The following is a 14,681-nucleotide window of genomic DNA, read 5'->3' as shown; positions in this document are numbered from 1 at the left end:
GTCGTCCCAAGTCAGGTTGAAGTCATCACAAGTCGTGTTGAAGTCGTCCCAAGTCGCGCTGTGATCTAAACTCAAGTCGTGTCCAAGTTGCCTCACTCAAGTCGCCTACAAGTCGTGTTGCCCCTGTGTGAACGGACCCTAAATCTCAGTATAAATACAGCTGTTCTGCGAAGCCCTCAGAGGTTTGTTAGAGAACCTTAGTGAACAAACAGCATCATGAAGGCCAAGGAGTTGTTGTGGAGAAGTATAAAGCAGGGTTGGGTTATAAAAAAAAATATCCCAAGCTTTGAACATCTCACGGAGCTCTGTTCAATCCATCATCAGAAAATGGAAAGAGTATGGCACAACTGCAAACCTACCAAAACATGGCCGTCCACCTAAACTGGCCAGCCGGGCAAGGAGAGCATTCATCAGAGAAGAGCCAAGAGATCCATGGTAACTCTGGAGGAGCTGCAGAGATCCACAGCTCAGGTGGGAGAATCTGTCCACAAGGGTTTCTCCACCAACTACTAAGTCATGTTTTGTTTGAGGAACAAATACTTATTTTACTCCATTTCTAACATTTGTATCATGTTTTGTTTTGTTTTTCTGGATTTTTGGTTGATATTCTGTCTCTATCATATAAAATACACCTATGATAAAAATGATAGACCCTTCATTTCTATGTCAGTGGGCAAAACTTCACACAAACTGCAGGGGAGACGATCAGCATTTTTCTCCCACCTCCAGACCAGGACCAGATAACCTACCAGTGTGTGTATGCAGGTATTAGTATTATTATGAGTATTATTATTAGAATTAATAGTATTATTATTATTATTATTATTACTACTACTAATATTAATACTAATAATAATAACACTACTAATAATAACAATAATAATCAATAATAATAATATTATTATTAGTAGTATTATTATTATGAGTATTTTTATTATTATTATTATTATTACTACTAATAATAATACTATTAATACTACTGAGGAAAGCTATGGGGTTCCCCAGTGACGTATGGGTGACCCCGCCCTCCTCTGATGTAACACAGGTTTCCCTTACATCAGAGGGGGCGGGGTCACCCATACGTCATTAGGGAATCCCTGGCTCCCCTCCCCAGCGTCAGAGGGGGCGGGGTCAGGTGACGGATGGCCCGCTCCTAATATAAGAAACGTCAGCGCTGGGATTCCCGCAGTGGAGACAGAAGACGGATGCATGGACAGCGCTGGACTGAGAGATCCCCCGTTGCTGGATATGATCATCCATCGCTGGACCCCGGAGATCCATCGCTGGATAGCAAGAGTGGATTAGCACCGCTGGAATCTTTTTTTTTTATTTTTAATAAAGGAATTTTCAAAAGTGTGTTTGTCTTATTTAACCATTTTTACACTTTCTTTGTGAAATGGTAGGGGTACTTTTGTACCCCCTTACCATTTCAAACAGGGGGGCCGGGATCTGGGGGTCCCCTTGTTAAAGGGGCTGCCAGATTCTGATAAGCCCCCGCCCTCAGACCCCCACAACCACCACTCAGGGTTGCGGGGATGAGGCCCTTCTCTCCATCAACATGGGGACAAGGTGGCTTTGAGGTGTCACAGACCCCCAAAGCATCCTCCCAATGTTGAGGGCATGTGGCCTGGTACGGTTCAGGAGGGGGGGCCGCTCTCTCGCTCCCCTCTTTTCCTGTGGCCTGCCAGGTTGCGTGCTCGGATAAAGGGTCTGGTATGGATTTTTAGGGGACCCCCACGTCAATTTTTTTTTTTAATTTGATACGGGGTTCCCCTTAATATCCATACCAGACCTGAAGGGCCTGGTAATTGAATTTAGGGGAACCCCCACGCTTTATTTTTTTATTTTTTTTAATCATTGAATGAATGAATTGTCGGCTAATACAGAGAACACTCATTGAGTGTTCTCTGTATTACGGGAGCCGACAATATAGCCACAAGTGATTTTAAAAGACTTTTTTTCCTGCACAAATTACACTTTGTGCAGGGACAGTTCTAAGCACGGGAAACATGCGCCCCTTCACAGGCATACTATAGACACCCCCCAGGTACGAAATTTAAAAGAATATTACACTTTTGTTCACTTTTATTGTTTGCTTTAATCATTATTAAAATCACTGCTCCTGAAAAAATTGCTGTTTTAAAACTTTTTTTTGCATTGGATCCATGCCCCTGGGGCAGGGACCCAGGCCCCCAAACACTTTTTAGGACAGTAACTTGCATATTAGCTTTAAAATTAGCACTTTAGATTTTGAACGTTCGAGTCCAATAGACTTTAAAGGGTTCTAAAGTTCACACGAAGTTTAGGTCTGTTCGCAGGTTCTGCTGCGAACCGAACACGGGGTGTTCGGCTCATCCCTACTCTGTACATTGCTGCATTCATCTTTCCCTCCATCCTGACTAGTCTCCCAGTTCCCGCCGCTGAAAAACATCCCCCACCACATGATGCTGCCACCACCATGCTTCACCACCACCATGCTGATGAGCGTGCCTGGTTTCCTCCAGACATGACACTTCCCATTCAGGCAAAGAGTTCAATCTTTGTTTCATCAGACCAGAGAATTTTGTTTCTCATGGTCGAAAATCCTTCAGGTGCCTTTTGGTAAACTCCAGGTGGGCTGTCATGTGCCTTTTACTGAGGAGTGTCTTCCGTCTGGTCCAGTGGCAGCTGGTGAAGTTTTAGGATGGGGGGGCGCAAGACCCCGGCCCCTTCAGATTTGACCCCTCCCACTTCTCACAAGCCACACCCATTATCAAATCAACATCATATACCAGGCTGCACATTATACACTGGGCTCTGCACATCATATACCAGGCTGTACATTGTACACTGGGCTCTGCACATCATATACCAGGCTGCACATTATACACAGGGCTCCACTAAGCAGATGAATCATGCCTATCTTGTGTATAACCACATCAGGCACCTTTTCTGCAACCTGTAAATCACACATATTTGCATTCTGCAGCCTGTAAATCGCACATCTGCATTCTGTAAATCGCACATATCTGCAACCTGTAAATTGCCCATATCGGCATTCTGCAACCTGTAAATTGCCCATATCTGCATTCTGCAACCTGTAAATTGCCCATATCTGCATTCTGCAACCTGTAAATTGCCCATATCTGCATTCTGCAACCTGTAAATTGCCCATATCTGCATTCTGCAACCTGTAAATTGCCCATATCTACATTCTGCAACATGTAAATTGCCCATATCTACATTCTGCAACATGTAAATCGCACATATCTACATTCTGTAAATCGCACATATCCGCATTCTGTAAATCACACATCTGCATTCTGTAAATTGCACATATCTACAACCTGCAATTCGCATTTGCAAGCTTCTTAGGGTGGGGGGGTATGCTTCCGACCACCGACAATAACACTTTTTCTTTAAATCTTGTTTAGCAGGGGGGTGGGGTATGCTGCGTTATGCTGCCGACCACGATAGTAACCCTGTGGATGTGGAGGGGGTACCGGCGGTGGCGCTGAATAAATAATCAAGAAGAAGATTGAATTTTTAAGCAGCCATGCGGCAGCCCCTTCCCTGATCCTCTCATGCGGGACAGAACAGAGAAGTGCCATGCCAACGTCACTTCCTTGAGTGACGTTGGAAGCACCGCTCACTTAAGTGCAAGTCTATACACTTGCTCGACCAGTCGATCGTGCCGGAAGCTGTGGTGTGATCGGCTGCGCCACAGAGCGCTCTTTTTTTGGCCAAATGAAGCGCCTCGTCTGCAATCTTGTGATTGCATAGACGTGGCGCTTCCTATATTGCACTGCGCCCGGCGCCAGGATACAGTGCACATAGGGAGGGAAATTTAAAAAAAAAATTTTTTTTTTCTTAAAAGGACATGTTTAAAATATATATATATATTTTTTTTTTACTTTTTTTTTTTTGGACTACATGGGGGGGGGGAGGGGCAGCGCCCGGGCGCCCCCTATGGATGGGCCTCCACTGGCTGGTCACTCTACCATACAGGACTGATTGGTGATTGGTGGAGTGCTGCAGAGATGGTTGTTCTTCTAGAAGGTTCTCCTCTATTAATAGAGAAACGTTGGAGATCTGTCAGAGTGACCATCGGGTTCTTGGTCACCTCCCTGACTAAGGCCCTCCTCCCCCAATCGCTCTGTTTGGCCGGGTGGTCCGCTCTAGGAAGAGTCCTAGGGTCGCCACCTTTTCTTCAAGTCAAACCCGAACACTTTTGCGGAGCACAGCAATTTTTTTTATAGTATAAACTATACATATATTTTGTTACTAAATAACATTTCTAACCATATGAAGTTAATAACAAGAGTCTCCCTTTACATCAGAGTCCACAGAGTTCCCTTTTACATCTGAACTCTCAGAGTTCCCTTTCACTGTGAGGGGGGACTCTGCAGACTCTGATGTAAGGGAGAACTCTGGGGACTCTAACATAAGGGATTCTCTGGGAATACTGAGGGTGTACACTGAGAACTCTGATGTACGGAGAAGATTCTGATGTAAGGGGAAACACTGTGGCATCTGGTATAAAGGGGAACTCTGATATAAGGGGTGCTCTGAGAACCCTGATTTGCCTTAGTGTACTTACTCAGAGGCAAGACAGAGAAGGGGAAGACTTCAGTCACAGATGGATGGATGGATGGTGAGCTCACTCACCCCTTGGCAGTCAACACCTCTCATCCAGATCTGAGGATCTGAGGCTGCTGGACTTCAAATTTCTGGCCACTTTCCTTTTCTGAGGCACAGTGCCAGGGATTGGAGTATGGGCAGACAAAGAGAGGTGGGGGGAAGAGGAAGAGGTCTCCTATGCCCTCTGTATGTGTTGGGGGGAGGGGGGGTTGTTAGTGTTGGCTTTGGGAAGTGTGAAAGAATGTAAGAGACCCTCTCAGCTGAGACAACTGCAGTCAGTAACCCTCGCCATAGTGCAGTCTAAATAATGTGTCCGGGTTTCAGACAGTCCAAAACCTGGACACATGATTCCAAACCCGAACTGTCCGGGCGAATCCTGGACAGGTGGCAACCCTAAAGAGTCCTGGTGGTTCCAAACTTCTTCCATTTACAGATGATGGAGGTCACTGTGCTCATTGGGACCTTCAATGCTGCAGAAATGTTTCTGTACCCTTCCCCCGATCTGTGCCTCCATACAATCCTGTCTCCGAGATCTACAGACAATTTCTTGGACTTCATGGCTTGGTTTGTGCTCTGACTTGCACTGTTACCTGTGGGACCTTCTATAGTCAGGTGTGCGCCTTTCCAAATCATGTCCAATCAGCTGACTCTACCACAGGTGGGCTCCAATCAAGTTGTAGAAACATCTCAAGGATAATCAGTGGAAACAGGAGGCAGCTGAGCTCAATTCTGAGTGTCATGGGATTAGCCTGTGATAGGAGGAGCCTGTGATACTTATGTACACGGGAGGAGCCTGTGATACTTATGTAAATGGGAGGAGCCTGTGATACTTATGTAAATGGGAGGAGCCTGTGATACTTAGGTACATGGGAGGAGCCTGTGATACTTATGTACATGGAAGGAGCCTGTGATACTTATGTAAATGGGAGGAGCCTGTGATACTTGTGTACATGGGAGGAGCCTGTGATACTTATGTACATGGGAGGAGCCTGTGATACTTATGTACATGGGAGGAGCCTGTGATACTTATGTACATGGGAGGAGCCTGTGATACTTATGTACATGGAAGGAGCCTGTGATACTTATGTACATGGGAGGAGCCTGTGATACTTATGTACATGGAAGGAGCCTGTGATACTTATGTAAATGGGAGGAGCCTGTGATACTTGTGTACATTGGAGGAGCCTGTGATAATTATGTACATGGGAGGAGTCTGGGATACTTATGTACATGGGAGGAGCCTGTGATACTTATGTACATGGGAGGAGCCTGTGATACTTATGTACATGGGAGGAGCCTGTGATACTTATGTACATGGGAGGAGCCTGTGATACTTATGTACATGGGAGGAGTCTGTGATACTTATGTACATGGGAGGAGCCTGTGATACTTGTGTACATGGGAGGAGCCTGTGATACTTATGTATATGGGAGTAGCCTGTGATACTTATGTACATGGGAGGAGCCTGTGATACTTATGTACATGGGGATTTTTTTATTTTTAATACATTTGTAAAGATTTCAAACAAACTTCTCTCATGTTGTCATTATGGGGGATGTTTGTAGTATTTTGAGGAAAATAATGAATTTAATCCATTTTGGAATAAGGCTGTAATATGAAAAAATGTGGAAAAAGTAAAGCACTGTGAATACTTTTCCGGATGTTCTGTATATGAACACATGTTTTTAGATGGCACCATGGTTCTATGTTTATTTGTTCATTTTAAACTTTTTTGTCTATAAATAAAATATGGATTTTTTTTTTCTAGAGAAATATTGTAGCCCTAATTGACCAAATGATCGCCTCTCCTTTTCCATTTTCTAGTGTATTTATTTATATTATTATTATTTTATTACTTTTTTATTTTTTAAAATAATAATTAAAAATAATAATATTAATATATACTAATATTTTTTATTCTTTATAATTATTATCATATAGGATTTTTATAACACCAACAATAATGAGATGCTGGATTGTAAAGCAAACTCCTAATACGCGACACTTCTAATTCTGTGAACGGCTCTACACCTGACTTATACCGGATATAAGTAGAGCAGGCGGGGGGGGGGGGGGGGGGGGGGGGTCCAGTTCTGATGTATCCTATCCCAGCCTGGGTTCAGAGAAAGCGGAATGAATGATTCTGGTCATCATTCAGCCTGGTAGATTGTAGGCCTCTAATGGCGGAAAAGAGGCACTGCATGGGGCAGCTCCAGATTGAACGTGAGGATTGTATCAAAACCTGCTTTTATTTTGAATTGTGCTGGGCTGCGTTTTTTTTTTTTTTTTTAATCTTTATTTTGTTTCTGAAGCTGGATTTTAATTTTAAATACAATTTTAAACACCACCTCCTTTTTATATGTTGTGCAGGTGCTGACAGATCACCATATATATATTTATATAACTGCAAATCAGCCTGCCGGGGATCATCAGGAGGGGTGACACCATCGCCATTCACAGACTGCGGGAAAGGTTTTTATGGGTTTGTTGAAAAGTATTCTTGTGCTGTCATTATGATTTCTGTCTGCGTAGTCTTTGATAGAACAGACGATGGTTTGGAAATGTTATGTTTTCAGATCAGCGCCTTCCCATCCTCTGCTGCTGGTGGGGCAGTAGCTGTTGGCTCCCAGTAAAGGGCGCTGCTGATTCTGAGCTAGCACTTTTTTTTTTATTTTTTTATTTTTTTTATTGATATGTTATGGAATCTCAGCATGTTTTTACTATTCCGTCCCCTTTATGTGTGATTTTCTTTTTTTATCTGCTGTGCCAACAAAAGTAAAATCAGATTTTTTTTTTTGCTGTTCCTTAGAACAAAACCATGTATATCTTCTGTGTTATAAGAGGCAGTCACATGAATATCATTGATTTGGGTAAAATTCACCTTTTTATTATAATAATAATAATATTTATAAAGACAACCTTTTATATGGCAGCACATGTTTGGGTGGTGTAGGAAATACAAGGAGAAAAAAGGGACGTGGTGGTCACCGGCCATGTGACAGATTCTGAATGGAGTGTATGGATGGCTTTTTTCATGTTGTATTGTGTTGGTTCTTATTGGATTCTTTTGTTTTATGTTTGTTTTGTTTCCCTTATTATGAAAATTGTAGAAAAATCCATTGGGGGGGGGGGGGGGGGGGTTCAATATTTTATTATTATTATTATTATTATTTTATTTTATATTATTATTTTTATTATTTATTTTATATATATCTATCACTATTATTATTATATACATTGATAAATATTATATATATATATATATATATATATATATATATATATTAATGAACATGTCATACTCACTTGCTCAAGGGTGCTAATTATCATTATTATTATTAATTACAAAAAATATATATAAAAAAAAAAATATATATATATATATGTATATATATATATATATATATATATATATATATATATATATATATATATATATATATATATATATATATATATATATATATATATATATATATATATATATATATATGTATGTATGTATATATAAAATAAATTATATAATATATATTTGTATTTTTGTTTTGTTTTTATAATAAACATGTTATACTTCCCTGCACTACTCAATGATACTTTACAGAGCAGCCACAATTCTACTCTTTTTGGGTCGGTCCCCCATCCAGCATTCATGGCTGCTCTTGCCAAGTACCTCCATATAGTAATCTGCTTGCTGTGAGGGCACTTGTGTCCGTAGACACAGACAGCGTGGCCCGGCCCCGACCTCCAGCTCCTTCATCACAGCATTTGACTGACAGCAGCAGGTGCCAATTGGGGGGTATGTATAAGTTGAGGGGGGCGCGTTGAGAGGGCGATACAGCGAATGGAACTGTTTTTACCTTCTTGCGGCAAATGTAGTAACATAAAAAAATGTTTATTGCTTCAGAACCACTTTCAGTGCTGGGTGCAGATTTAATCATTTATGATTGGATGCAATATACAGTGCCTAGAAAAAGTATTCATACTCCTTGAAATTCCCCACATTTTTTTACAACCAAAAACATAAATGTATTTTATTGGGATTTTATGTGATAGACCAACACAAAGTGTCACATAATTGTGAAGTGGAAGGAAAATGATAAATGATACAAATAAATATGTGAAGAGTGTGGGGGAGGGGCATTTGTATGGCGCCCCCCGGAGTCAATACTTTGTAGAACCCCCTTTCTCTACAAGTCTTTTGGGGGGTGTCTCTACCAGCTTTGAACATCTAGAGAGGGGCATTTCTGTCCATTCTTCTTTGTAAAATATCTCAAGCTCTGTCAGATTGGATGGAGAGCATCTGTGATCAGCAATTTTCAAGTCTTGCCACAGATTCTCAATGGGATTTAGGTCTGGACTGTGACTGGGCCATTTTAACACATGAATATGCTTTGATCTAAACCATTCCATTGTAGCTCTGGCTCTATGTTTCGGGTGGTTGTCCTGCTGGAAGGTGAACCTTCGCCCCGGTCTCAAGTCTTTTGCCGACTGTAACAGGTTTTCTTCTAAGATTGTCCTGTATTTGTCTCCATCCATCTTCCCATCAACTCTGACCAGCTTCCCTGTCCCTGCTGAAGAAAACCATCCCCACCACATGATGCTGCCACCACCATGTCTCACGGTGGGGATGGTGTGTTCAGGGTGATGTGCAGTGTAAGGCCGCGTACACACGGGCCGATTGTCTGCCCAACTAAGTTTGTCAGACAATCCGACAGACAGTCCGTTCAAAATTTGAATGAACGGACTTGACCACACACGATGAGCAGACAGTCCGCTGAAAGCGTGCGTGATGACGTGTACAGCACGTACGACGGGACTAGAAAAACGACGTCCTATACACTGCAATGCAACCTTCGGCAGTGTAAATCCTTTCTGAGCATGCGCCATACTTAGTCCGTCCAACTTGCCTACACACGAGCGGACTGTCCGCTGAAACCAAGTTTGGACGGACAAAACCAAGTTTGAACGGACAAAATTACGGAAATTCCGTAAGACTTTGTTCGTCAGACAGTCCGCTGAAAAAGTCCGCTGAAGCCCACACACGAGCGGATTGTCCGCTGAAACACGGTTCAGCGGACTAAGTTGGACAGACAATCCGCCCGTGTGTACGCGGCCTTGGTTTCCACCACACATAGCATTTTGCTTTTAGGCCAAAAAGTTGAATTTTGGTCTCATCTGACCAGATCACCTTCTTCCACATGTTTGCTGTGTCCCCCACATGGCTTCTCACAAACTACAAGCAGGACTTCTTATGACTTTCTTTCACCAATGTCTTTCTTCTTGTCACTCTTCCATAAAGGGCAGATTTGTGGAGAGCACGACTGATGGTTGTCCTGTGGACAGATTCTCCCACCTGAGCTGTGGATCTCTGCAGCTCCTCCAGAGTTACCATGGACCTCTTGGCTCTTCTCTGATGAATGCTCTCCTTGCCCGGCCCGGTCAGTTTAGGTAGACGGCCGTGTCTTGGTAGGTTTGCAGTTGTGCCATACTCTTCCCAATTTCCGATGATGGATTGAACAGAGCTCCGTGAGATGGTCAAAGCTTGGGAGATTTTTTTATAACTTAACCCTGCTTTATACTTCTCCACAACTTTATCCCTGACCTGTCTGGTGTGTTCCTTGGCCTTCATGATGCTGTTTGTTCACTAAGGTTCTCTAACAAACCTCTGAGGGCTTCACAGAACAGCTGCATTTATACTGAGATTAAATCAAACACAGGTCGGCTCTATTTACTAATTAAGTGACTTCTGAAGGCAATTGGTTCACCAGAGTTTAGTTAGGGGTATCAGAGTAAAGGGGGCGCCATACAAATCCCCCCCCCCCCACACCCCCCCCCACACCCCCCCCCACACCTTTCACATATTTATTTGTATCATTTTCCTTCCACTTCACAATTATGTGCCACTTTGTGTTGGTCTATCACATAAAATCCCAATAAAATACATTTAAGTTTTTGGTTGTAACATGACAAAATATGGGGAATTTCAAGGGGTATGAATACTTTTTCCAGGCACTGTAAAGTCCGGTTGTCCCAGTCGTCAGTGGAGGGAATAATTGAATCCTTTCTAGGCACAGGAAGAGTCATTCTCCGTCTGTCTGGCGCAGCGCTGGGTGTGGCGTCAGACAGCGCCGGGCTCGTCTCCTCTTGCGCGTCCTTTACGGGGTAATTGAAGTGCAGGATATTCCTTCACAATGAGAAGGCGCTGAAATAATAATTAATATAATGAATATTCCAGTGTAATACAAATGTCAATCTGGGCCCAGTCATGTTTAATGGAAGAAGAAACATCAGGCTCCAGATGGTGACACCACGCCTGATGATCCCTCCGCACCAATCATGGTGAGGATTCCAAAAGAACGATCGGCACATCGTAACATTCTGATCTGTGGTGTGATTGGGGCTTCTCATCTATACATATTCACTTTAAGGCTAAGGTGACCACACTGCTTCTCTATAGATACACTAAGGTGTGTGTTGTCACCCTAGGACAGGAAGTGTGTTGGTGGCAGGATCAATGAAGATGAAAAATGTCCAAGTTTTGGATTTTTTTTTGATCCTTCTGGGTTCCTCATGATCAGCATGTGTTGTCTATTCTCCAGTTTTAAAGTGAAAGTGTGGATGCATGAAATGGGAACGTTTAAACGTTTGTGGACATTTAACTATAACACCCACCTATATGGCCAGACATGCAGTATGTGAACCCCCCCCCCACAATTATGGAGTTCAGGTGTCTCCAGTGAAGGGTCCTGGTAAGGATGACATCATACAAAGACATTGTAGACAATTGTGCACTTCCAACCTTGTGGTAACAGTTTGAAGACCCTTTTCTGTTCCAGCATGACTGTGCCCCTGTGTACAAAGCCATCACCATAAAGACATGGTGTGACCAGTTTGGTGTGAAGGAACTCCAGTGTCCTGCACAGAGCCCTGACCTCATCCCTACTTTTGGAAGACCTTTGGTATAGGGTCTTCTCATCCAGCATTAGTAGCTGCCCTTAACCCTACAGAAGGAGTTCAGAGGGTTGGAGGTCATGGAGGAACGTGAGTGTCCTGAACAGAGCCCTGACCTCAACCCTACTTTTGGAAGACCTTTGGTATAAGGTCTTCTCATCCAACATCAGTACCTGCCCTTAACCCTACAGAACACCTTTGGGATGGGGTCTTCTCATCCCAAAGGTGTTCAGTAGGTTGGAGGTCATGGAGGAACTGGAGTGTCCTGCACAGTCCCCTGACCTCAACCCTATTGAACAACTTTGGGATGGATCAGGACACCAATTGTGAGCCAGGTCTTCTCATCTAACATCAGTATCTGAGAAGGACCTGTGTGGAGTAACTCCAGTGTCCTGCGCAGAGCCCCGACCTCATCCCTACTTTTGGAAGACCTTTGGTATAAGGTCTTCTCATCCAGCATTAGTAGCTGCCCTTAACCCTACAGAAGGAGTTCAGAGGGTTGGAGGTCATGGAGGAACTTGAGTGTCCTACACAGAGCCCTGACCTCAACCCTACTTTTGGATAGACATGTGCAGAGTAAAATATTTTGTTTCGGAATTTAGTTTTCATCCGAAAAATTAATTTATTTAGTTACTCCCGAAATTCGTTTTTATTTATTTAGTTTTTCGTTCAAAAATTGCATTCGTCCAAAAATCCACATGAATTACGGTCGAATCTGTCTTTGAAGGCTTATGGTGTCTGTCAAATGTATAAAGAAGATTCGACGGAGCTAGTATATAGCATACTTCGGGTGAACTTTAGAACCCTATTAAAGTCTATGGGACTCCAACGTTCAAAATCGAAAGTGTTCATTTTAAAGGCTAATATGCAAGTTACTGTCCTAAAAAGTGTTTGGAGACCTGGGTCCTGCCCCAGGGGATATGTATCAATGCAAAAAAAGTTTTAAAAACTGACGTTTTTTCGGAAGCAGTGATTTTAATAATGATTAAAGTGAAACAATAAAAGTGTAATATTCCTTGAAGGTGTCCTTAAAGGTACTTTTGTACCCCCTTACCATTTCAAACAGGGGGTGCCGGGATCTGGGGGTCCCCTTGTTAAAGGGGGTTTCCAGATTCTGATAAGCCCCCCCCGCAGACCCCCACAACCACCGGCCAGGGTTGTGGGGATGAGGCCCTTCTCCGCATCAATATGGGGACAAGGTGCTTTGAGGGGTCATAGACCCCCAAAGCATCCTCCCAATGTTGAGGGCATGTGGCCTGGTACGGTTCAGGAAGGAGGGGGGGGCCGCTCTCTCACCCCCCCTCTTTTCCTGCGGCCTGCCAGGTTGCGTGCTCGGATAAAGGGTCTGGCATGGATTTTTAGGGGGACCCCCACGTAAATTTTTTTTAAATTTGATGCGGGGTTCCCCTTAATATCCATACCAGACCTGAAGGGCCTGGTAGTTGAATTTGGGGGACCCCCACGCTTTTTTTTTAAAACATTTTTTATTTTTTTTATCAATGAGTTTCAATGAGTGTTCTCTGTATTACGGAGCCGACAATTCATAATAGCTGCGAGTGATTTTAAAGGACTTTTTTTCCTGCATAAATGACACTTGGTGCAGGGACAGTTCTAAGCACCAGAAACATGCGCCCCTTCACAGGCATATTATAGACACCCCCCCCTACGAAATGTAAAGGAATATTACACTTTTATTGTTTCACTTTAATCATTATTAAAATCACTGCTTCCGAAAAAACTGCAGTTTTTAAAACTTTTTTTTTGCATTGATACATGTCCCCTGGGGCAGGACCCGGGTCCCCAAATACTTTTTAGGACAGTAACTTGCAGAATCTTTTCTCTCTGCCAAATCTTTTTTTCTCTGTCGAATATTTTCTCTATATAATCTTGGACTAATAGAGGTAAGGTTAGGCACATTCGACCACAGGTTCCATAGACACAGATTGTTATTGTCAGAGTCACGTCGAATCTCCTATTCTATATCGAAATGTTGTAACAACGAAAACGAAAATAAAGCATTTATTTATGTCGGGTCTTTCGTTTTTCGGATTCTGTGCTTTCGTTATCGTTTGTCAAAACGAAAACGAAAATAGCAGAAATTCGGACGAAAATGCATTCGGACGAAAACAAATGCACATGTCTACTCCATATTAATAACCATGGTTTTGACTAGTTTTTTGTGTGAAGGAACTCAAGTTTCCTGTAGAGAGCTCTGACCTCAACCCTACTGAATCATTGGGATGAATTGGAATGCCAGTTGTGAGCCAGATCTTTTTTCTGGTGCGCAAAGTAAGGCCCAACGTGTGATTCAGGTCTTCTCCCCCCAACGTCAGTAACTGACCTGACAAATGGGCACAAATTCCCACAGACATCTTGCAAAATCTTGTGGAAAGTCTTCCTTGAAGAGTGGAGGATGTTATAGCCACAAAGGGAGGCAACTCCGTAAAGGAGTTTGATGAGTTGTGAAAGAACTTGAGCATCTTCAACCCCACTGAACAACTTTTTTGGGATAAACTGAATTGACACTCGCAAGCCAGATATTCTCATTTAACATCATGACCTCGATGATCTCAACTTGAAAGCTCTTTTGGTGAATATGCACAGTGCCCTGACCTCAACCCTACTGAACTCCTTTTGGGACAAATTGGAATGCTGATTCTGAGAAAGGTCTCTCTTTTTTTTTTTTTTGTGCCCTACCTGGGGCCCAACATGCAAGCCAGCACTTCTTATCCGACATCAGTACCCGACCTTGCAAATGGGCACACATTTCCACAGACATCCTCCAAAATGTTGTGGAAAGTCTTCCCAGAAGAGTGGAGGATGTTGTAGCCACAAAGGGGGTGGGGGGTGGGACTACATATTAATGGTCATGGTTTTGGAATGCAATGTCCAACAAGCTCATATAGGTGTGATGATTTTAGGAGCTCGAGTGTCCTGCACAGAGCCCTGACATCAACCCTACTAAATGCCTTTGGGATGAGTTAGAATGCTGATGGTGAGCTAGGTAATCTCATCTAACATCAGTACCTGACCTCACAAATGGACACAGATTCCCACAGACACTAAAACCTTGTGGAAAGTCTTCCCAGAATAGTGGAGGATGTTGTAGC

This window comes from Lithobates pipiens, unplaced genomic scaffold (genome assembly GCF_037356315.1).
Source record: "Lithobates pipiens isolate NorthernLeopardFrog02 unplaced genomic scaffold, aLitPip1_a1.2 Scaffold_1, whole genome shotgun sequence".
In the NCBI taxonomy this organism is placed as follows: Eukaryota; Metazoa; Chordata; class Amphibia; order Anura; family Ranidae; genus Lithobates; species Lithobates pipiens.
This window is presented reverse-complemented; position numbering follows the sequence as displayed.